Source organism: Macaca thibetana, chromosome 15, assembly GCF_024542745.1.
Source record: "Macaca thibetana thibetana isolate TM-01 chromosome 15, ASM2454274v1, whole genome shotgun sequence".
Classification (NCBI taxonomy): Eukaryota; Metazoa; Chordata; class Mammalia; order Primates; family Cercopithecidae; genus Macaca; species Macaca thibetana.
In genome coordinates this window covers 48075251-48098679 of record NC_065592.1, presented here as the reverse complement: position 1 = coordinate 48098679, position 23429 = coordinate 48075251, and the positions used below count along the sequence as shown (strand labels likewise).

At 40.7% G+C, this 23429-nt stretch overlaps 1 long non-coding RNA gene across 1 annotated transcript in view; it reads right to left on the bottom strand.

Moving 5' to 3' along the window:
* Window positions 1-23429, bottom strand: part of LOC126937447 (uncharacterized) — a 117006-nt gene that overhangs the window by 41660 nt on the left and 51917 nt on the right. The window contains exon 2 of the long non-coding RNA XR_007719726.1: window positions 7310-7478. This is a non-coding gene — a long non-coding RNA (uncharacterized LOC126937447). The remainder of the gene's footprint in view (window positions 1-7309; window positions 7479-23429) is intronic.

The following is a 23429-nucleotide window of genomic DNA, read 5'->3' as shown; positions in this document are numbered from 1 at the left end:
ATAGTAGACAAAACTCTAGACTAGGAGACAAGGGACCCAAGTTTTCCTTTTGACTTGGCCTCTAGCTATGTGACCCTTGAAAATGTAACTTCACCTCTGTTTTCTTATCTATAAAATAGAGTGATTGGATCAAGGAAATCGTTCTCCTTCTATCTTTAATATTTGATGATATGGAAGCCTGTGCACAGGAAAGACTGCAGTAGCAGAGAAGAGGGATATAGAGACTCTGTGTAGATCTGTGCCTCCTGACATTGGCCATGGACCCCTAGGAGAATTTTTTCAAAGAGTTCTCAAACTTATACGTGAGCCAACAATTACCTGCAGACTGAATTTAAAAAATATTTCACATATATATATGTATTACTTTCAAATCTACATGTGTGCTACTGAGATTAATTAAATGTGAATTCATTTTTAAAAGAAGTTTTTTACATTGTAAAATACTTTCAGTCAACAAATGCCAAAAGAACTACCATCATTGGGGTATCTTTTTTGTTTGCTCATAATAAGTTTTTCTTACGAAATGGAGAACCATCGATGATGAGGAAAACTTACAGTATGGAGAGATTATTCCTGGAGATGTTTCAATTTAACTACTGCCCATGAATTGTGAGAAATTAAGGCTAATTTTGGACAAAATTCTGTTTCGCTCTTAAAACCTAACCTTAATGTCACCTTCTCCATGAAGCCTCCCCGCCGGGTCACCATGCTGCCCATAGCCCCAACAGGATTAGACATCCTATTAGTCAGGGTCCTAGGAGGAAAAACATGACACACTGAAATAAGGATAATTTGGCAAAGATTTGCTATAGGATTATTTACAGAGGTATAAGCAGTTTATAAGGAAAATACAAGGGCTAGTGCCATACCCAGCATGCTATGAGTAGGGCTGTTTCCACCTGAGGCCTGACAGCAAAGGGAAGAGTGGTTGTTGAACTGGCAGGAAAGTGGTGTGGAGATGGCCACCTTGAGTGGAGCTGTGGCTCTTGTTGGAGGGATGCAGCCAGCCCAAGGCCACACTGCAGGAGAAGCCAGGAGAATAAATACCCCACCTCACTCTCCTCTTCCACCTCACATCACCTAACGCCGCCCCATGAACCAGTGCAGCCAGAGACTGGGAGACAAAGGAGTCCAGTGACATAGCTCACACAAGCCAGTGTTGCAGGGCAGAATGCTGGGTGAAGAAGGGTGAGAGCAGACCTGGAGGAGCAAGCAGGAAACATCCTCACACAATCACCTTCTTTTCTGAGCTCCTGCAGGAATCTGTACTTCTCTCTCTCTAGCTCTTTCCCTATCCAGTGCTAATAACCTATTGATATTTCTATCTCTCCACTACACGGTGAATTTGGGCAGAAACTATTTATCATTTGGTTTTGCAGTCACAAAACTAAGCACAATGTAGATCCCTAAGAAATATCTGTTGGGTTTTTATGTGAGGCAATAGTTTTGGAAAGAAGTGCCATATGGTCTGCATAGGTAGCATCTGGGGCTGCTGCTGGGTGTGCCGGGGACCTGTAGGTCCTGGAACACATCTCCTTTCCCACAGCACCACATGAGATGAAGGGGAAAAATCGTACCATTCATGTGTTTCTGAAGCTGAGGCTGATGAGGGAATGTGTCAGACAACCTTCTGGATGGAAGCCTACTGAAATGGGAAAGGTTCCCTTGTCCCCCTCGCAGGCCATGCGATGGGGGTATGGCTCACTTCTTCAGTGCCCCACTGCTCAAACCTCTGGGGGAGCATACAGACGGGCAGGCTGTGGGGCTCCAACCCCACGACAGTGTTTAAGGTGTTTAAGGGTGAGTGTTTACAGCTCCTGAAGCCCCAGTGAGCGTGTGTTAGAGGGTGCTCCTTTAGTTTTGCTCTTTTAGTTTGCAGTCTAGAGGCGGCTTGTGTTAACCAGCTCAATTAGAACCTCTACCTTGTGGCAAGGACAGAGGGCTTTCTGTATCCCATCTCCTTGCCTTGGTGTACCGGAAGAATAGGATCACCGGTGGGCTTGGAGAATGAGTGTAAAGTTTTATTGAGTGGAAGTAGCTGTCAGCCGATGGGCGAGCCAGAAGGGAGATGGTCTTCCCTGGAGTTGGGCCGCTCTGTGGCCCCAGCTCTCCTCCGATTTCCCTGGCCAAACTCCGCCTCTTCCCGCAGTTGGATGGCCTGTCCGGTGCGGGCGTCTGTCAGTGTGCTCTTCCCCTCGACGTCCTCCCGCTGTCCAGTCGCTTGTCTTTTCGGTCAATGTGTTCCTCTCATCATCCAACAGCTTCTGTGCCTCTGCCTTGCTAGAGTCTCGGGTTTTTAAAGGCCCAGGGTGGAGCCGCGGCGGGCCGCAGTGGTCTTTGAAAATGCAACATTTGGGGGTGAAAACAGGAATGTCTGTCCTCACCTAGGTCTGTGGGGGTGGACCTCTAGCCAGGGACGTGCCTTTCTCTACCCAGCGCTTCCCTGCCCTCCTCCCGTATCACTGATTGTAACACACGTAACTAAAACCTCAAAGCTCATGGAACTAACCTAAATTTATTGGAGACTCAAAAGAGAGGGGTGACTGGAAGCAGGGTGACGGTTACCTATTGGGTACAATGTATACTGTTTGGGTGAGGAGTCCACTAAAAGCCCAGACCTCACCACTGTACAATTCATCCATGGAACCAAAAACCACTTTTATCCCTAAATCTATTGAAATAAAAAAATCGTTTTAATAAAAAATTAACATACCCTTCCCATTTATCTGATTCTCTGAGGTCACCTTTAATTGTCTTTGAGCTATTTTTACAACTCTGTGAGTTGTTGATAACTGACAGCAATAAAAATGATTCTCATCCATAGATACACAAAAAATAAGTAAATTTTCCAAAAGTTTCCATAGGTCATCTTTCTCGTTCTTACTTCAAAGTGTCACTTATTAAATCGCCTTCTCTTGTTCCCATACTCACATAACTTTGAATACAGAAATCATGTGTATTCTGATATGTTCAAAGAACAAAAAATTACATACTATTTGCAATAGGATTTTTAAGTACCTAATAAAAAATGTGCTAGACTTTAATAGGGAACATTGTAAAATCTTTATTGAAATACATTAAGAATAACCAAATAGATGTAGAATGTTCATCCAAAATGATGTATAAATTTAATGCAATTCTGATCAAAAACCCATATATATGTTGTGAAACTTAATAAGCTGATGCTCAAATTAACACAGAAAAACAAAGACTAGCCAAGACACTCTTGAGGAAGAATGAGATGAGAGGATTTCCTTGCCAGATATCAAAACCAAGAAAGGATAGACAAAGCCACAATTGAATAAACAGAGAACTCAGAAACAGACTCACTATATATGGAAATTTGACACATAACAAAAATAGCATTGTAGATCAATGGGGGAAAGGATGAGCTCTCCAATAACCAGTGGTGGGATAATTGGATATACATGGGGGGAAATGCTAAATTAATTCCTGCCTCTTACCATACACAAAAACAAACTCCAGGTACACGAAGTCCCTACCATCAAATCATTTAAAAGAATCCTTAAGAAGAAAATATAGGAGAATATCTCATGACCATGGGGTAGAAAAGGATTTCTTAAACAAGACATAAAAAGCACTAACTATAAAAGAAAGTACTGATAAATTTGCTGGCATTAAAATTATCCAAAGAGACATCCTAAAACATAGTGAAAAGAAGAAGAGATGTTTGTAACACATATAAGGAACAAAAGGCATACCTAGAACCTATAAAGAATGGCTAATATGATTTTTGGCATTTTTTGCTTTTTTTTTTAAATTTAATATAGAGACAGGGTCTCACTCTGTCACCCAGGCTGGAACACACTAGTGTTATCACAGCTCACTGCAGCCTCAATCTCTTGGGCTCAATCAATCCTCCCACCTCAGCCTACTGAGTAGCAAGGACTACAGGCATGCAACACTATACCTAATTTTTTAATTTTTTGTAGAGACAGGGTTCTCACTGTGTTACCCAGTTACTCAAACTCCTGGGCTTAAGTGATCCTGCCACTTCGACCTCTCAAAGTGCTGGATTATAGGCATGAGCCACAAAGCCTAGCCAAGAGCAGCTGTTATGAAGAAGGCAAGCAACTAAATAGAAAAATGGGCAAAATACTTGAACTGGCAATTTAGAAAAGAGGAGGTCCAAATGGTGGATAAAAATAAAAAGCGGGTCATTGGTCATTAGGGAGATGCATTAAAACTGCAATGAGATACTACACAACTACAAGATATACAAAAATTTATAAGTCTGATAAAACCAATTATTAGCAAAGATGAGAAACAGTGGAAATTTCTATACACTGCTAGTAGGAGTAGCAAAAGGAGACACGTTTGGGAAATAATTTAATATGTCTAATAAAGTTGACTGTGCACATATATATCCTACAATCCGGCAATTCTACACCTAAGAATATACCCTAGGGAAACCCTTGCCCATGGTCCCCAGGAGATATGTACAAGAATATTCATAGTAACACTGCTTCTGACAACCCAAAACTGGAAACAGTCCACATGTCCATCAGCAGTAGAATGAATAAATAGTTGTGAAGCACTACTCATCAAATAAAACGAATGAGCCACAATTGCATAGAACATGGAGATGTCTCTCAAACATAATTTTAACAGAAGAAACAATCACCAAAATAAATATATAGTAGCTTTCTATTTTATATAAAGTCCAAAAAATAGACAAAACTAAATAATGTATTGTTTAGGGATGTGCACGGAGGTTGTGCTGTTATTTATTGCTGCCATAACAAACCATACAAAAACTTAGTGGCTTAAAACAACCATGATTCTTTTTGCTCACAATTCTGTGGGCCAGGGATTTGCACAGAACACACCAAGGATCACTCATCTCTGCTCCATGATGTCTGGAGCTTCAGCTGGGTTGCCTCAAATATCAGGTCTGGTTGGAACAGCCTGACTGGGGCCATAAGTATGGGACCTTGATTCTGGCTCTCAGCTAGGTTCCTCAAATCTCCTCCATGAGGCCTTTCCACCTGGCTAGCTTGAGCTTCCGCATAGCATGGTGGTCTCAGGGTTGCAAGAAGAAATATTCCCCAAAAATCTTATCCCAATGTGCAAGCACTTATTAAATCTCTCTGCCATGCTTGATGTCCCATTGGTCAAAGCAAGCCATATGGACAAACTCAGAAGTCACTGTGAGAGCAGACTACACTAGGGCAGAATAGAGGGAGCCATGGTTCATTTAAAGGGCCACCAAAGTAATGGTCCACCACAGCTGAAAGAAAATAATATTCTCAAAAATAGTGGTTACCCTTCAAGATGAAAGGGGGATGTGATCATGTAGGAGTACAAAGGGAGCTTTCTAAAATATTGGCAATGTTCTATTTCTAAACTGACTGGCAGTTAACATAGGGTATATTTTATTCTTCTTTAAAATGTCAATTCCACTTGACTCAATATTATGCAGGCATCACAGTTTTCATTTGTATACTTGCAAATAATTTACAATTTAATGTTTTCATTATAAGATAATAAACAGGGAAATATATATGTATATTACAAAGATCCCAACTATTTATTAGAACTATTGGAAAGAGAGCTAGAAGCAAATAAACCTCCACACCTCCATGAGTGGTTGTGTGAGAGCGGTAGTAGAACTATGATTAATATAAATTTTATTTTTATATTTTTCTATGCTTTCCAAATTTTCCATAATAAACACATACCACTTTTAGAATCACTAAAACTTTATGGGGGTAAAAACAAGAATCACATCTCCCACAAAATGTTGTCTAGGTTATGTGAAGAAGCACGGATTCCCAGGAGGGATTCTAGTAACCTCTGCACTTCTCCTGACTCGCTTCACTTTATCATTCCAGTTCTTTTCATTGTGGCTACCAGAAGTTAATTTCTGGAGCACAGGGTATCCCAGATTTTTCAGAATAGAGTCTGATAAAAATTAAATCAGAACCACTTGAATTGGTTCTTGGGCATGAATAGTATTGCCAAGCCCTCGATTTGGTGCTTAAATGGGAACTGTCAGTCAGAAACGAAAGGGGCAAAAAGGGACAAAGAGTGATGAATTGAGGTGTCTTTCAGCCTCTCTATTTTGAATCACAAGATACTGAGAATTTGGCAGAGTGGAGTTTTTCTGCAGGTGATCTACAAATGTTCCGTCTTCTCTGATCTAAAATCATAATTGGAGGAAGTTAACTCTAAGACCTGCAGGAAGTTACAGAGGAGGAGGGGAAAGCAACCAACACCTAATAAATTAAGAACTTGGACTCTGCTGTCCAACTTACTCACTGTAGGACCTTGTACAAGTTCCTCCACCTTTCTAGGCCTCAGTTTCCTCATTTCTAAACTGGGGACTTAATAGTGCTACCCTTAGGGCTGCTGTGAGGAGGGAATGAAATAGTAAATGCAAAGTGCTTAGCACAGAGTCCAGAACATCAAAAGCACTCAATAAATTATAGCATCTCCCATTGCCAGGACAGGTGAGGCACCCACACAGGTCACAGCAGATGCCTAGGTATGGGCCGGCACTCTGCTGAGAGCTTCACATACAGTCAGCATTTTATATCGCATCTGACCCTCATGGTACCTAGGGATTAGATATTATTTTCCCCATTTTACAGATGAAAAAACAAACAGAAGATCTGAGCATCTATAACCCGCCCAAGGCCGCGGATCTCCTGAATAGCAGGGCAGTAGTTGAAGCTAAAGCTGTTTCCAAGGCTTCTCAGAATCTAGTGGACAGGAGAGGAGGGCTATACTCTTTGAGAAAGCACTCCCACTTTTTTGTTCACAGTACCCACCACTGAAAGTAAAACTCCACTGAAAGTAAAACTCTGAAATGTTTTGGGCTGATGTGAATACATGTAAGTAACAAGCACTGTGGAATCAAAAGACTGAAAAACACTACCAATGTCTGCAAATTACAATGACCAAGGTGGCCGGGCCTAAAGACTGAACTTCAGTGTGGAGGGGTCTTTAAAAACTCGAGGATCTGTTCCCAGACCTACTTACACGGAGCAAAACGCTTCCTGGGTCTTCTCAGAATCTTGTAAATGTTTCCATTGACTGTGGACCTGATATTCCTTTTCATATCATGGGATGGAGTGAGGAAAGGAGCACAGAGGGCAGAGAGAGGCAAAATTGCTCCCCTTCACCAAGGCTTATGGGGAAAAAGAAAATGAACTTGCCTTTCCCGAGGAGTCCCACCTCCTCGCAGGCTAGGAGCTATTCCATTCTTTGGAAGGATTTTATAAGAAACAAGTCTTCCTGGGATAAGGTTGGCTACAGAGAAATAAAACAATGTGCACAGACCTACTTTTTTCTTTCTTTTCCTCTTCTGTGTTCAGTGTGACTTCGCTGGCAATACTGAACTGGAGAGTAAGAGTATATGCTGCTTTGCGACGTTTGAAATTTTTGTTAAGACTGCAAGCTGGCTCACGTCCTTTCTCCTGGTCTTCTGTAGCGCCCCGGTGTGCTCCTGGGAGCTGAAGCCAGAGAAGGTTAAACTGCCTCACTCTCTAGGACCTAAATGACTTCTCCCACCCTCTGCCATCAATCAACCCCCTGAGAGCAGAAATTGGAGAGGGGCATTTCCCCTAAGACTCACAGAAACCCCGCCTTTAAAAAATTCTCCACAACCAGAGAATGATCCCTCCAAAAAACATCTCTGTTATATCTTTAAGGAATTTCATCTCCCTCAATTCCGTCGCTCAGCCTTAAGCACACCTTCAAATCCTTATGCAAAGGACTCAGGGAATTCAGGTGAGTTCCCCAGAGCCATGATTTCCTCCGAGGAGCAGATGTTGCACATTAGAACTAATAGGCTTCAAGTACCCACAACAAGACTAATATCTTCTGCTAATAATGCTGTGAGTGACTTGAGTTTCCAATGAGCTATTATTTGTAGAAAGACATTGACTTTACTCTTGCACTCTTGAAAGTAGTTCACTGATCTGAGTTAATTAAGCCACATAAGCCTCCTGAAAGGCAGAGAGAAGACCCAGGAAGAAAGAGAGGAGGAAGGACAGGAAAGTGTTGACTGAGATGCACCTCCCTGCTGGTCCAATAATATTATAGCAAGTGGACCTCACTACTGCAGCCAGTGAAACGCCAGGGAAATGTACAGATCCTTTGTAATAACAGAAATTGTCATTGACAGTGATTAAAATATTAGAATCATAACCTTAGAGATCATCTGGTACAACGCCTCATTTGAAGACTGATAAAAGATGGCTGTTTCACTAAGTGAGAAAGGAAGACAGGCCTGCTGACCCTTACGACTCTTTCTGGGCTGCTGGCAATGAGCTAGCTGGGACCTTGGACTGACACTCCTTGCAGTAGAAGTGGCTGCGCTCAAACCAACTTCCCCCAGGACCCGGGGAGCCAAAGACTCCAGGGGCTTCAGGAAGCTCCCTAAAGAGCTGCACCTAAACATAAACCTGGCTTAGCATCTGAATGCAAAATATTTGTTACTCAATAACAAGGCTGGTCCATTAAAAAGGAGAGCAACAGAGGGTGAGGTTCTCTTGCTAGAGCATAGTCCCCAAATGCATCCAGCTGCATCTTGGTCCAAGCATACTTCCCCCATAGGGTGCTGGAGATGAGGGGGTGCCTCTTCTCACCCTTCTCCCAGTGAGTTCCAGCCCCTGCCCCAATGCTTGCTGGTGTTCACCTATAGCCTTTGCATGACACCCACTGACACACTAGCCCTCCAGGCCTTTCCTGTGGTTGTTTTTCACTGAATACATTAGGACTATCTTTCTACATCAGTAACCATTACATAGGAAAACATTGTCTTTTAAAAAATGACGCATAGACATCTAGAAGATAATCGACCAATCCCCACTGACTAGTTGTTTCCAATTTAGGTCCTTTCAATTTTTCACAATTAAAAACAATACAGTTGGCAGTAAACAATGTACAGACATCTTTGCATGTTTTCTAATAATTTCTTCAGTATAAGTTTTTAGAAGTGGAATTGCTAATTCAAAGAATGTGGACTTTTAAAAGGGTTTTGATATGATCTGCCAAGTTTTTTGGTTTTTGTTTTTGTTTTTGTTGTTGTATTGTTTTGTTTTGTTTTTCAGAAAAATGGTATCAGGGTAGGTTCCCACCAAGATTTTTTATATAGATCATTCAAATAGTTTCCTTGTGTTTCATTCACTTTCATTCAAATAGAAAGTAATAGCCTAGTCAAATGCCAAATGGTACATTTCCCAGAAGTATGAATAAGTTGGATAACTTTCCTCGCATTGTGACAGTTTTGGAGAAATGAACCCAGGTCATGACTGTCTTTGTATCTCACTGCAGTGAGATAAAGGGGCTTTTTCTTTATAACTCATCTTAATTTTGATGAAGATAGCTATGGATTGTGACAGCTCCTGCATGGTGAAATTATGGATAATGGTTATTCTTTATTTTGCTTATCTGTATTTTCAAATATTTTTTGCAGTGTCCTACTAACACTACTGCAGAGTTTCTCAACCTCAGCACCACTGACATTTTGATCCAGATAATTATTTGCTGTGGAGCTGTCCTCTGCAGCATAGGATATTTATCAGCATCCCTGGTGATATGGTTTGGATCTACATCCCCACCCAAATCTCATGTTGAATTGTAATTCCTAATATTGGGGGAGGGACCTTGTGGGAGGTGATTGGATCATGGGGGTGGATTTCCCCTATGCTGTTCTCATGACAGTGAGTGAGTTCTTACGAGGTCTGATGGTTTAAAAATTGCGCTTTCCCCCGCCCCCTCTCTTTCCTGCCGCCATGTGAAGAAGGTGCTTGCTTTCCCTTCACCTTCCTCCATGATTGTTGGTTTCCTGAGGCCTTCCCAAAAGCAGAAGGCTGTACAGCCCACAGAACCATGAGCCAATTAAACCTCTTTTCTTTATAAATTACCCAGTCTTGGGTAGTTCTTTATAGCAGTGTGAAAATAGACTAATAACACCTGGCCTCTGCCCACTAGATGCCAGCAGCACCCCTAGTTGCAACAACCAAAAACATCTCTAAATATTTCCAAATGTCTCCTACAGAGTCATAATTACTCCCAGTTGAATGCCACTGAACTAGTGTAATAGACAATACTAAGTAATACAATAATAAGATATTATATAACATTATATGATAGTATGTAGTAATAAACACTTATAGTGCTCTGTGCCAGACAGTATTCCCAGCTTCAGGAATATCATCTTGTTGATTCTCTTCAACAGTTCTTTGAGGTAAGTACTATTATTCAATCCATTTTACCTAAAGGGAAACTGAGGACAGACAGGTTGAGTAACTTGCCCAAGGTCACACAGCTAGATAGTATAGGATCCCAGATTGAAAACAAAGAAACTCCAGAGCCCATGCTCACAATCATTTCCTGCAGCTGTCTTAGAAGTCTTTTTAAATATTCTTTTTAGTCATTTAAATTTTCCAACAAATCTCGTAATATTTGCAAAGACACACAATCATATGGTGAACATCTGTATACTCATCACTTACATTTAATATTAGGTTGGTGCAAAAGTAATTGCGATTTTTGCCATTACTTTCAATGGCAAAAACCACAATTACTTTTGCACCAACCGAATAACTCTCAAGCTTTTTCCATACTCAATTCATTTGTTTCTCTTTATTTCCTCCTGTTTCTTTCTTTCTTCCTTCCTTCTTTTCTTTCTTTTCTTCTTCACATCTTTCCTTCTGTCTTCTTAGAAGTGGAATCTTTCTTCCTTTCTCTCTCCCTTTCTCCTTCCCTCCTTTCTTCCCTTCTATTGTATCATTTCATCCCTTACATAGGTCATTGTGAAGTTCTAAAAATATTGATGTTTTCTGACATAGCCATCATGCCTATCACCCTAACAAAATTAATGATTCTTTAGTATCAATTTATATTCAAATTTCCTTGATTATCCCAAAATTTTATTTTAAATCTCTATAAAGTCCAGCTTTGGACATTGACTAAGAAGAATGAAGTGGTGATTCCCAGCATATTGTGAATCCTAACGGAAGAAGGACGGAGTCATAGCACATTTTAGAGGAGCTCTACGTGGTCTGGGCTGCAAATGAAAGGAGAACATAGAGTCCCCAACGACCATAAGAACCTTACTGTTGCTTTTGGGATATGAGTCCTAACATGATAAGAAACCCGGTTGATCATTAAAGTCAATTTTAATAACAGCAGGGAACTGGGGCTAACCTTCCGAGCTCCTCAACTCAGCTTTCTCAATGCATATTTATGATTTAATTTGAGAGCTTGTTGATTTACTTCCATTAGCCCATAAAAACCCTGACTCTTTCTTTTTGTTGTCCTTGAAACACAGTGGAAATTTCTCTTGAGTCTGTGGTTAACGACTGGCCTCCAAGGGGGCGAAGACAGCACAGACTGGTCTTATATTATTTGAGGACAGCAGGACAGGGAGTGAGCAGGGTTCTCCGGAGACCAGTGGAAATTACTGCTACCCCTTCGCCCCACACTGCCACCTGCTGGAGTGGGTTGGGCACAACAAGCAGGACTCCCCTAGTGTTAGTTACCTATGGCACCCGTAACAAGCCTAGTGACTTGAAACAATACACATTTATTCTCTTACAGGTGTCGGAAGTCCAACACCTAGATTTTGTGCCCAGTGAAAATGATTTTGGATTTGTTTGTTTGCCTTTTCCAGCCTGCATTCCTTGAACTCCTTGGCTCATGGCCACTGCGTCCATCTTCTAAGTCAGCAGTGCAGCTTAGACTTAGCAGCTTAGCAGTGCATCTTGCTTCGGTGGTCACATTGCTTTCTTCTTCTGAGTCAGCTCTCTCTCTGTCTCCCTTTTGTAAGGACCCTAGTGGTTACATTTAGAGCATACTGGGATAATTTTACTATCTCATGGTCCTTTATCATATTTGCAAAGACCGTTTTGCCCTGTAAAGTCACATTCACAGGTTTGGATATAAGGATCTGGATATCTATGGGGACCATTATTCAACCTACCACACTCCTCTTGAGAACAACTCATGCCCAGAGTAACACCACTTATATTTTTAGATCTCAAAGCCTTTTATAAGTGTTTTCCACTTGCTTATCCCAACAATCCTTTAAGGTAGGCAGGATTTGGGTTCCCCAGAAGCAAGACCCTGAGGCACGGAGTTAAGCGCAGGTAGTTTATTTGGGAGGTGATGCTAGAAAGCACAGGCAGGGTGTGGGGAAGTAAGATAGGGAGGGGAAAGAAAGCAACTCGGGGTAGGAAATCAGTCAGTTACCACTGGGAAACTGGAGCACAAATTCTCCTGGAGATTCTGAGAAACACCAGAGTCGCCTTATTTATCCCAAACATGGGCTGAAGAAGTTGGGGTTTTATCCATCGACTCACCACCCATCCTTGGTCGAGGGCAGCTCCAGAGCCATTCACTCTGATACAACCAGCTTTCCTTGCCCCCAAGGCCAGTGTTCTCCCTTGGCCAGAAAAAGAGCTCAGGGTGACAGGAGTTTTCAGGAAGCAGCCTAAGTGAGGAGGTGAATGCCAAGGGGTTAGCCCTGGCACCTGCAGTGTCTGCTAGGATCCCCATTTACCAGTGAGACTCATTTATTCTTTCACCAAACATATATTGAGTGCTTGCTTATTCTGGACCAGTGTGTCAGGTGCTGGAGCTCACACACAGAGGAGGCCTCCCTGCACTTGAGAAGCTCACAGTCTGTACCAATGTGTAGAGAGATTAAATTGTCATACACTATGGTAAGTGCTATGCCAGAACTATAAGCATTTGTGCCCATAAAGGGTGAGCAATTAAAATGAATTTTTTAAAAAGGCATTATAAAATATTATAAAATATAGAAGACTTCTGTCTAGAAGAGTCAGACAAATGTCCCCTCCATCATTGTAGCCAGACACCCAAATAAGGCACTTAAATAAAACAAGGTAAAATACCAAGTGACAGGGTCAGGTCACCTGGTGGGTGAACAGCAGAGCCAGGACAAGAAGCCACATTTTGTGACTCCTAAGCCAGTATTCCTTCCACTCTACCCAACAGTCTCTAGGAGATGAGACGTGGCACCGATCACAATGCCCAGCTCATAGTAGGTTCTCAGTATCTTCATGAAATGGACACAGAGCATTTGCTTGACCATGAGAAGGGAAAGTATAATGACCTAGTGCCCACTTACAGTCACTCTTCATTCCCACCACCAGGCCTAGGCAACTACTGATCTACATTCTGTCTCTATGGATTTGCCTTTTCTGAAAAGTTTGTACAAATGGAATTATATACCATGTGTTGCTTTGTGTCTGACATCTTCTGCTAATCATAATGTTTTTGAGGTTCATCCACGTTGTAGCATGTATTAATACTTTGTTAATTTTTATTGCCAAATAGCATTTCACTGCATGGTTTTATCATAGTTTGTTTATTCATTTATCAGTTGATAGACATTTGAATTGTCTCAACTTTTTGACTATTGTGAGTAATACTATTATGAACATGTGTGTTCAAGTTCTTATGTGCATATATGTTTTCATTTTTCATGGGTAGATACTTAGGAGCAGAATTTCTGGGTCATATGGTAACTCTATTTTGTAAGAAGGTACCAAACTGTTTATCAAAATGGATGCCTCCCCTTATTTTATACTCTATTTTTCATTTTGAATTATTTTAAAGTAAATTATAGTCCTCAAGATATACCATGTTGCCAAAAAGCATTATCCCACTTAACAAATTATCAATAATGCTTATTATCACAAATTCAGATTTCCACTATGCTTTCCCAAAGATATGAATATTTGAGTCACTGGAAAGTAACATGTCTCTTTGAAGATCAGCGAAGTGGCTTTCTGGTTTACATACCAGCCTCCTATGAGTTTCGTTAGTCTGACCAAGTGAATGAACGAATTGACTGGCTGTTAGCTTGAGTCTTGGGCAGCCTGGATTTAAAAGATGAGCTGGAAATTTGCAGTGGGGACACAGGGAGGGCAAGTGTGTCAGCTGTGGGAGCCAAGCTGGATAGTGAGGTAAACTAAGGGAGTAAGGCCACCATATCAGGCCATGAGTAAGAGTAAGAAGTGGAGAAAAACAGAGACAAAGCAAATGTGCCAGGGGAGAACGACAGGGACAAAGCAAATGTGCTGAGAGGTTGAGATGAGAGAACACACAGACACTGGGAGAAAGGGAGTAACTCAATCACAGCGTCCATGAAAGGAAGGGCTTTGTCCCTATTCCTGGTTCCCATAATGAAGGACTCTTCCTAATGCAGTCTTGGCTTCTCTCTACTCTGAGGTGAGTTTCTTATCTAGCTGGTAAATTTGGGAGAATAACTGGGTGTGCGTGGCTTGTTCTTCCTCCTGGAAGTGAACCGTCCGTAAGAAACAGAAAGTAGCCTGTCTTTTCACATGGAAGGCATCTTCTCCTCCTCCAGGCAGGGTCTACCCAGGTCCAGTTTTCTCAGAATGAGGTAAAGTCAACTGAATTCTGAGGTTGGAGTTAACAAACATACTTAGCTAATAGAGTGAAAGCCACATCCTCATGCCCAGTCTTCATCAGTAATAAAGGCTGTGTTTTGGCCTCCCTTGTTCTGTTCCTCAATTTCTTCAGCACCACGTGGTGAAGAGAGGTGCCATTAGTGACTGCCCTTCAACGATGCCAATATCCAGATGCCCAAAGCCAGCAGTACTTCCTGCCCTTACAATTGGTGAGATTTTCCAGTATCCTTTCAATAGTGTTCCTTGTTTAGAGTTACCTCAAATGGCTTTTTCTTCCTTGAAATCAAAGAATCTTGGGTAGAATAAGACATTTCTCTGAAAGTTAGGCTCAAAAGATAAAATGGCAATTGGTTTAAGTTTTTATTACTAATTTGGAAGACATGATACCGGTAGGTAGAGAAGCACTTGTCTGCACACATTTTTACATTAATTTTTTTGGATTAGAAATTTTATTTTGTCAAATATGTTTAATAGATAGCAATAATGTTAATGTGTTAACAGCAAAAAGCACCATTTAGAATGTTACGCCTCAAATATTTCTGAGCACAAAATGATTCATATTAATGAGTTAAAATAATTTCAATGGCTATGATAGAGTACAAATGCTAAAAAGCTGGTTTTTATTTTTAGATTTTTTTTGTTTGTTTTTTTTTTTTGAGACGGAGTCTCGCTCTGTCACCAAAGCAAATGTGCCAGGGGAGAACGACAGGGACAAAGCAAATGTGCTGAGAGGTTGAGATGAGAGAACACACAGACACTGGGAGAAAGGGAGTAACTCTTTCTCCCTTTCTTGAGTCTTGGGTCTTGGGTTGGAGTGCAGTGGCGCAATCTCGGCTCACTGCAAGCTCCGCCTCCCGGGTTTACGTCATTCTCCTGCCTCAACCTCCTGAGTAGGTGGGACTACAGGCGCCCGCCACCTTGCAGGGCTAGTTTTTTGTACTTTTTAGTAGAGACGGGGTTTCACCGCGTTAGCCAGGATGGTCTCGATCTCCTGACCTCGTGATCCACCCGTCTCGGCCTCCCAAAGTGCTGGGATTACAGGCTTGAGCCACCACGCCTGGCTATTTTTAGATTTTTAAGCATCCCTTTTAAATTTAAATTCCACTTTTTTCAGATTTCCTTTTATTATTTCATTTATTTACTTTAAATTTTTTATTTTTAATTATTATGGGTATCTAATAGTAGTATATATTTATAGAGTACATGTAATATTTTTATACAGGTATACAGTGTGTAATATTCAAATCAGCATGATTGGGATATCCATCACCTCAAGCATTTATCATGTCTTTGTGTTAAGAATATTCCAATTCCACTCTTTTTGCTAATTTAAAATATACAATAAATTATTGTTAATTTTTACATTAACATTTATTGAAGCATCATATACATAAAGGAGCCAAACCATTGGTGTACATCTGAATATATTTTCACAAATAGAACACACTCATTTAACCAGCACCCAGATCAGAAACGGGATAATTTTAGACCATGGAAGCCCTCCTTGTTCCCCTTATGCCAAAACTCTTCAGTCACACATATTTGTGTGACTTCAGTAAATTAAAGACCTCAAGATATGCCATGTAGCCAAAAAGCATTTTCCATGCTAGCCAAAAAGGAGGAGGAGTCAAATATGCCTTCCATGTGAAGGGACGGGCTACCTTCTGTTTCTTATGGACAGCTCACTTTCAGGAGGAAGAAACAAGGTCTGGATTTTATCCACCATCTGGATACTCTTTCATTGTGTACTTTTTTTTTTTTTTTTTTTTTTTTTTTTTTTTTTAACACTCAGAGGGTAACCTTATTTCCAAAGCTTTGGGAAAACCATCACCGTCAGGCTCAGGTAGCACTTACAGTAGATACTTTTTGACTTCCCTTTATTTTTGTTTTTGTTTTGTTTTGTTTTTGAGACAAGGTCTCACTCTGTTGCCCAGGCTGGAGTACAGTGGTGCAATCTGGGCTCACCGTAGCTTCCCAGGCTCAAGCAATCTTCCCCAGCTCAAGCAATCCCCTCGCATCAGCCTCCCAAGTAGGTGAGACCACAGGCATGTGCTACCCGTAGAGACAGGGTTTTACCATGTTGCCCAGGCTGGTCTCAAATTCCTGAGCCCAAGCCATCTGCGCACCTTGGCCTCCCAAAGTGCTAGGAATTAGAGGTGTGAGCCATCATACCCGGTCCTAACTTCTCTCTTGATTTCTTCTTTGACCCATTGGCTGTTCAAGAGCACACGGTTTAATTTCCATGTATTTATAGATTTTCTAACTTTCCTCCTGTTATTGAGTTCTAGTTTCACATCATTGTGGCTTGAAAAGATATTTCATATGATATCAGTCTTCTTAAATTTGTTAAGACTTGTTTTGTGGCCTGGCATGATATATCCTGGAGAATGTTCCACACATACTTGAGATGAATGTGTGTTTTGTTGCTGTTGGATGGAAAGCTCTGTATATGTCTGTTAGGTCTATTTGGTCTATAATGTTGTTCAAGTCTGCTGATTCTTTTTTGATTTTTTTTGTCTGGATAATACTTCCATTGTTGAAAGTGGGGTATTAAAGACTGCTACTATTATTGTATTGCTATTTATTTCTCCTTTCACTTCTGTTAATATTTGCTTTATATATTTAGATTCTCCAATGTTGGGTGCATATGTATTTACAATTGTTATACCCTCTCGATGAATTGACCTTTTTGTCTCTTCTAATTTCAAAATAGACTGAAAGTCTATTTTGCATGATATAAGTATACCCACCCCTGCTCTCTTTTGGTTACCATGTGCATGGGACATCTTTTTCTCTCCCTTTACTTTCAGTCTATATGTGTCCTTAAGGCTACAATGAGTCTCTTGGAGGCATCATATACTTGGATCTTGGTGGGATTTTTTTCTAATCCATTTAGCCACTCTATGCCTTTTGATTGGAGAATTTAATCTATTAACATTTAAAGTAATTATTAATAGGTAAAGACTTACTGTTGTCATTTTCTTTATTGTCTTCTGTTTTATAGTTTCTTTCTTTATTCCTCTCTTGCTGTCTTCCCTTGTGGTTTGATAATTTTTTGTGATAGTATGTTTCAATTTCCTTCTCTTTATCTTTGTTTATCCACTACAGATAATTTTTTCTTTGTAACTTCCATAAGGCTTACATAAAACAGCTTATAGTTATAATAGTCTATTTTAATCTGATAGCAACTTAAATTTGATCACATACAAAAACTATACTTTTACTCCACCCTCAATATTTTATGTTAATGTTGTCACAATTTACATCTCATTTCTTAATATTCTGTATCCACTAATAAGTTATTGTAGCTGTAATTATTTTTAATACTTTTGTCCTTTAACTTTCATATTAGAATTAAAAGTGATTTATACACCACCATTATAATATTTGAGTTGTCTGGATCTGACTATTTTTTTTTACTAGTAAGTTTTATACTTTCATATTTTTTCATGTTTCATCCTTTTATTTCAACTTGAAGAACTCCCTTTAGCATCTCTTACAAGGCACGTCTAGTGGTAATGAATTCCCTCAGTTTTTGTTTGCATGGGAAAGTCTATCTCTCCATTTCTGAAGAGGTTTGCTGGTTAAAGCATTTTTGATTGGCAGGGTTTTATTTTTTTTTAATCCAGCACTTTGAATATATCATCCCACTCTCACTGACCTGCAAGTTCTTGCTAAGAAATCTGCTGATAGTCTTTTGCAGGTTCTCTTGTACATATGAATCACTTTTCTCCTGCTGCTTTGAAATTCTCATCTTTAACTTTTGACAATTTGATTATAATGTGTCTTGGCAATGACTTATTTACGTTCAATCTAATTGGAGTTCTTTGGTCTTCATGGATCTGGATGTTCATTTCCCTCCCCAGATTTGAGGAGTTTTTCTATCATTATTTCTTTAAATAAGTTTTCTGCTCCCTTCTCTTTCTCTGCTCCTTCGTGAACTCCCATAATGCATGTATTGATTAATTTGATGGTGTCCTATAAGTACCATAGACTTTCTTTATTCTTTTTCATTCTTTTTCTTTTTGTTCCTCAGGGTGACTAATTTCAAATGATCTATATTTAAGCTGGTCCGTACTTTAAAATGTATATGCCAATAGAATCCACCCATGGTGGCACACACCTGTAGTCCAAGCTATCTGGGAGTCTGAGACAGGAAGATCACTCGAGCCCAGGAGTTCGATGCTGTAAAACATGGTGATCATGCCTGTGAATAGACACTACACTCCAGCCTGAGCAACAGAGCAAGACCCCCGTCTCTCTTTCTAAAAAGGTACCAACAGATAACTTGGAGGCACTAAGAAACAGAACAAATGAATTTTCACTACTTTTTAATTCCTATTCAAAGCAATGCCAGGCATCATTCAGATATTATCTAAATAATTAATAGATAATATGGTTAATTTTATATGTCAAATTGGCTGGGACACAGTGCCCAAACATTGGTCAGGCATTACTCTGAATGTTTGGTAAGAGTGTTTTTGGATGATTTTACATTTAAATCACAGGATTTTGAGTAAAGCAGATTACCCTCCATAAGGTGAGTAGCCCTCATCCCCTTATGTGAAGGCCTGAATAGAACAAAAGGCTGACCTCCCCCAGGCAAAAGGGAATTCTCCAGCAGACTGACTTCAGATTTTATCTGCAACATCTGCTCTTCCTGGTTCTACAGCAGACTGCCTTTAGATTTTATCTGCTCTTCCTGGTTCTACAGCAGACTGCCTTTGGACTCAACTACAACTCCCTCTTTCCCTCTTGAGTCTCCAGACTGCTGGCTTCCACAACATATTTTGGACTCACAAACTTTCCACAATCACATAGCTAACTTTAAAAAATATACCTGTTTCTTTGGAGAACCCTGACTAATACATTACCCTGCACACCTTCCTACCTTCTTCCAAAGTTGGGAATTGTTCACTGCCCTGTTGGTCTCCCAGACAAGCAAGGTTCACTTGGTGGGTAAGGCAGACGAAGGGTGCTTGTCCCTAACCCATAGTCAAGCTTCTTGGTCATTTCAGAAGTAATGGACTGTTTCAAAAGGACACCATTGTATAATCCTTTTTATTTACTCCCCTAAAGCAGAAATTGTAAACTCATGACTATATCCAATTATAATTCTCATTCAGACTATTAAAACTTGTTTTTCTTTGTTCTTTAGTGAAAACACAGGCAATTCCCCATCATAATTCCTAACAAAGAGGCTTTCGGTATGAGACACTGGAGAATTTGCCTCTTCTCCATCTTTTCTGTCATCTTTCTTTCTCTCTCTTTCTTTTTTTTGACAGAGTCTTACTTTGTTGCCCAGGCTGGAGTGCTGTGGTATGATCTTGGCTCACTGCAACCTCAGCCTCACAGGCTCAAGCAATTCTCATGGCTCAGCCTCCTGGGTAGCTGGGACTACAGGAACCCATCATCACAAGCCGCTAATTTTTTTTTTTTTTTTTTGTACTTTTAGTAGAGATGGGGTTTCACCATGTTGGCCAGGCTGGTCTCGAACTCCTGACCTCAAGTGATCCACCCACCTTAGCTTTCCAAAGTCCTGGGATTACAGGTGCGAGCCACCACCACTGCCAGCCATCTGTAATCTATCTTTCTTAAAAATGAAACAAATATGGGCCAGGCACGGTGGCTTACACCTGTAATCCCAGTACTTTGGGAGGCTGAGGCAGGCGGATCATGAGGTCAGGAGTTCGAGACTATCCTGGCCAACATAGTGAAACCCTGTCTCTACTAAAAATACAAAAATCAGCCGAATGTGGTGGCACACACCTGTAGTGCCAGCTACTTCGGAGGCTGAGGCAGGAGAATCACTTGAACCTGGGAGGCAGAGGTTGCAGTGAGCTGAGACAACACCATTGCACTCTAGCCTGGGTGACAGAGCAAGACTCTGTCTCAGAAAAAAAAAAAAAAAAGGAACAAATATGTATATAACTGACTCAGGAACAGTAGACAACAGTCATAATATTTTAATTTTATCTTTCTCTGGGGGCAGGGGGTGGAGAATGGTCCTAATGTCATCCCAAAACAGGATCTTTTTTCCAAAATCGTCAATTTTCTCAAGGCCATTGGGTCTGTAATGCTTCCTTTATCTTGAACTAAATTCTAATAAATACATAGTATTATTTCCAACATCTCCCTTCTACTCTGTTGATAAGTGTGACTTTTTTTTGCGCCATACCAGACAGCTTTAATTATTGTAGTGATTAAATTTAGTTTCATAAGTGGTTAATAAAGCCCTGACTTTATTGCTTTTCTCTCTCAAACCATTTTTACTATTTATATGTGTGATTTCCCAGATGAACTTTAAAAGCCATTTTTTCAAGGTTCAAGAAAATTTCCATTTGGGATTTTAATCGGACTTGTGCTAAACCTATAAATTAAATGGGGAAGAGCTGGAATCTTTACCATAGTCAGTCTTTCCACTAATAAATATGCCATTTATTCCATTTTTATTTAATATATCTCAATGAAACCTCCTAGTTTTCTAGGCTTCAGCCCTATGCATTTCTTGTTGATACTCTCCTTTAGCAGAGCATATTATGCTTATAATTTGTCTTGTTATGAGATATGCCCCCAATCCCTATATGAAATTTGGAGCTATGAGTTCTGCTCTCAAAGACTTTAAACTCTAGAAGGATGTTACATAGCAGAATATACACCAGGTACATTTTCAGTTGACAGCTCAGCCACCAGAAAATCACTCCACTCTTTTCCTCTGGCCACTACTCCCCTCCTATCCTGTTGTTACAATAAAGGAGTTCCTGGCAACTATGTCACCTAACAGCTGACTGGACTGTGAATGGGCACCTGTCCCAAAATGATACAATGAACTCTTTCCCTGGGACTTTAAAATTTAGAGATCACCACCTTGTCTGCCTCTAGGTGACCAGATTTGTAACGTGGACACACTGGAGCTACTGGGGCCATGTTTTTCCACATGGATACCAGATAAAGGGAGGAAATGAGTCTGTACAAGGAAAGAGAAGAACAAAGTAGACAGAGAGAAGAGAAATAAACATCTGAGAGAAATACCTGGTAGCGTTTGAGTCTCCAATTCTGATTCTCTTCAGACGTTCAGCTACATTCCTGCCCTTGTGTGCTCAGAAAAGTCCCCAAAAAAAGACCTCTTCTTGTTTTCTGACTCAGGCTAGCTCTAGTTTATGTTACTACAACCAAAATAGCATTCCTAATACAGAGAGAAGGTAAGCAGGATCCATGTTTCATGGGTTTTCAGGCTCCAGACCTAAAAATTCAAACCTGGAAGAGACAGAAAGACTACAAGAGGGCAGACAGACATTGGGAAAAGTCTAGAGAAGGAACAAGCTAAAACAGGCCCAGGCTTTATTTGGCCATCACATTTACTGTACCTCCAGGCCTGTCTGCTCCTTTCATCACACTAGGAAAGGACTGAGCCCACACCAGGGAGTAAGACATTGATGTTAGATGAGTCTCCAGCAGAATGTGAAACATCTGTCAGTCTCAGAGAAAACAACTACAGAATTTGTATGGTACTAGACAAAAATGTCCATCTTTAACCTTCAAAGTTTCAGGAGTTCCAAAAACTCTACTATCCTTTGAGATGGAGTCTCGCTCTATCACCCAGGCTGGAGTGCCATAGCTCGATCTCGGCTCGCTGCAACCTCCATCTCCCAGGCTCAAGCAATTCTCCTGCCTCAACCTCCCAAGTAGCTGAGACTACAGGCACATGCCACCACACCTGCTAATTTGTGTATTTTTTGTAGAGATGGGGTTTCACCATGTTGGCCAGGCTGGTCTCGAACTCCTGACCTCAGGTGATTTGCCCACCTCAGCCTCCCAAAGTGCTGGAATTACGGGTGTGAGCCACGAGACCTGGTCTCTATTATCCCTTCAGGTTGGATAGCTGAGCTGGAAGGAAGAAGTGAAGTGAAAGGAGGAGGAACCTGAGAGATGGGGGTGATGGCAAAGTCTAGGGAATACACTTTACCAGCCAGCATGTGGTTTGTCCTGCTCTTTTGTCCCTCTGCTACAAGGTCGGCCATGTCCCAAATGGAAGCTGCTCTGTCAATCTGAATCTCAGAGTGAAGATGGCACAGAGAAGGGCAGCAGCTGGCCTATTACAGACATGTATAATATTATGAGCATGTAGCTTCTGTAGAGCTGGAGGTCTTTTGTTGTCACCACATAATCTATCCTATTCTGACATACACACAACTTGCTCTGAGAGCGTGAGTTCTACAAAGGCAGACCATGTCATTATTTGACTTGTACCCCTGGCACCCAGCACAATGCTAAGCACACAATAAATACTCAAGTTATATTGGACGAATGAAACCTTTCTGGATTTTACCTGTACAATAAAGAAGTTGGAGTAGATATACTACAAGGTATCTTCAAAGGCTAGCATGCCATGATTTCCATAATTTCCGAAATAAAAGGTTCTGTTTCCTTCTGAAACACCCACATGCCAAAGTCTCATTTCAGCCTGAATTCCTTGCTCTTCTAATAAAAAGCCTTTGTACATGGCTGTATATGCTTACAAGATTGCAAGAACTGCTTAAGGTTTTACAATCCAAGTGCAATCAGTCTATACAGGCAAGAAATTAAATACTAAGAACGCCTTATCTGTCTCTGAGTATTGTGACCCTGAGCGATGTCTCCAATCCCTACCCACTGTTGCTGCTGACTTGGGCAAGTATACCTGCTGTTCAAAGACCATCTGAAATTACCTCTAAGAAGGAACTGCTTTGAAAATGAGGCTTATAATTAAACAGCAATTGAAGTTTCCTGTGGTTTTATGCATGGGTCTTATCTAATGCCTAAGTAGATAAACTGCATGGCTTAAAAATCAGAAAAGAATTAGATGTTTGTACAAGTGAGAGGAGGTCTCCATTCAGCAATCTTGCTTCTTTAGGACCCAACTTTATTTCCAGCACTATTGTTGAAACACCTTCACAACACTGACATCAGTTCAACCCTGCAGAAGTAACTACTGCAAGGAATATTAGAGCTAAA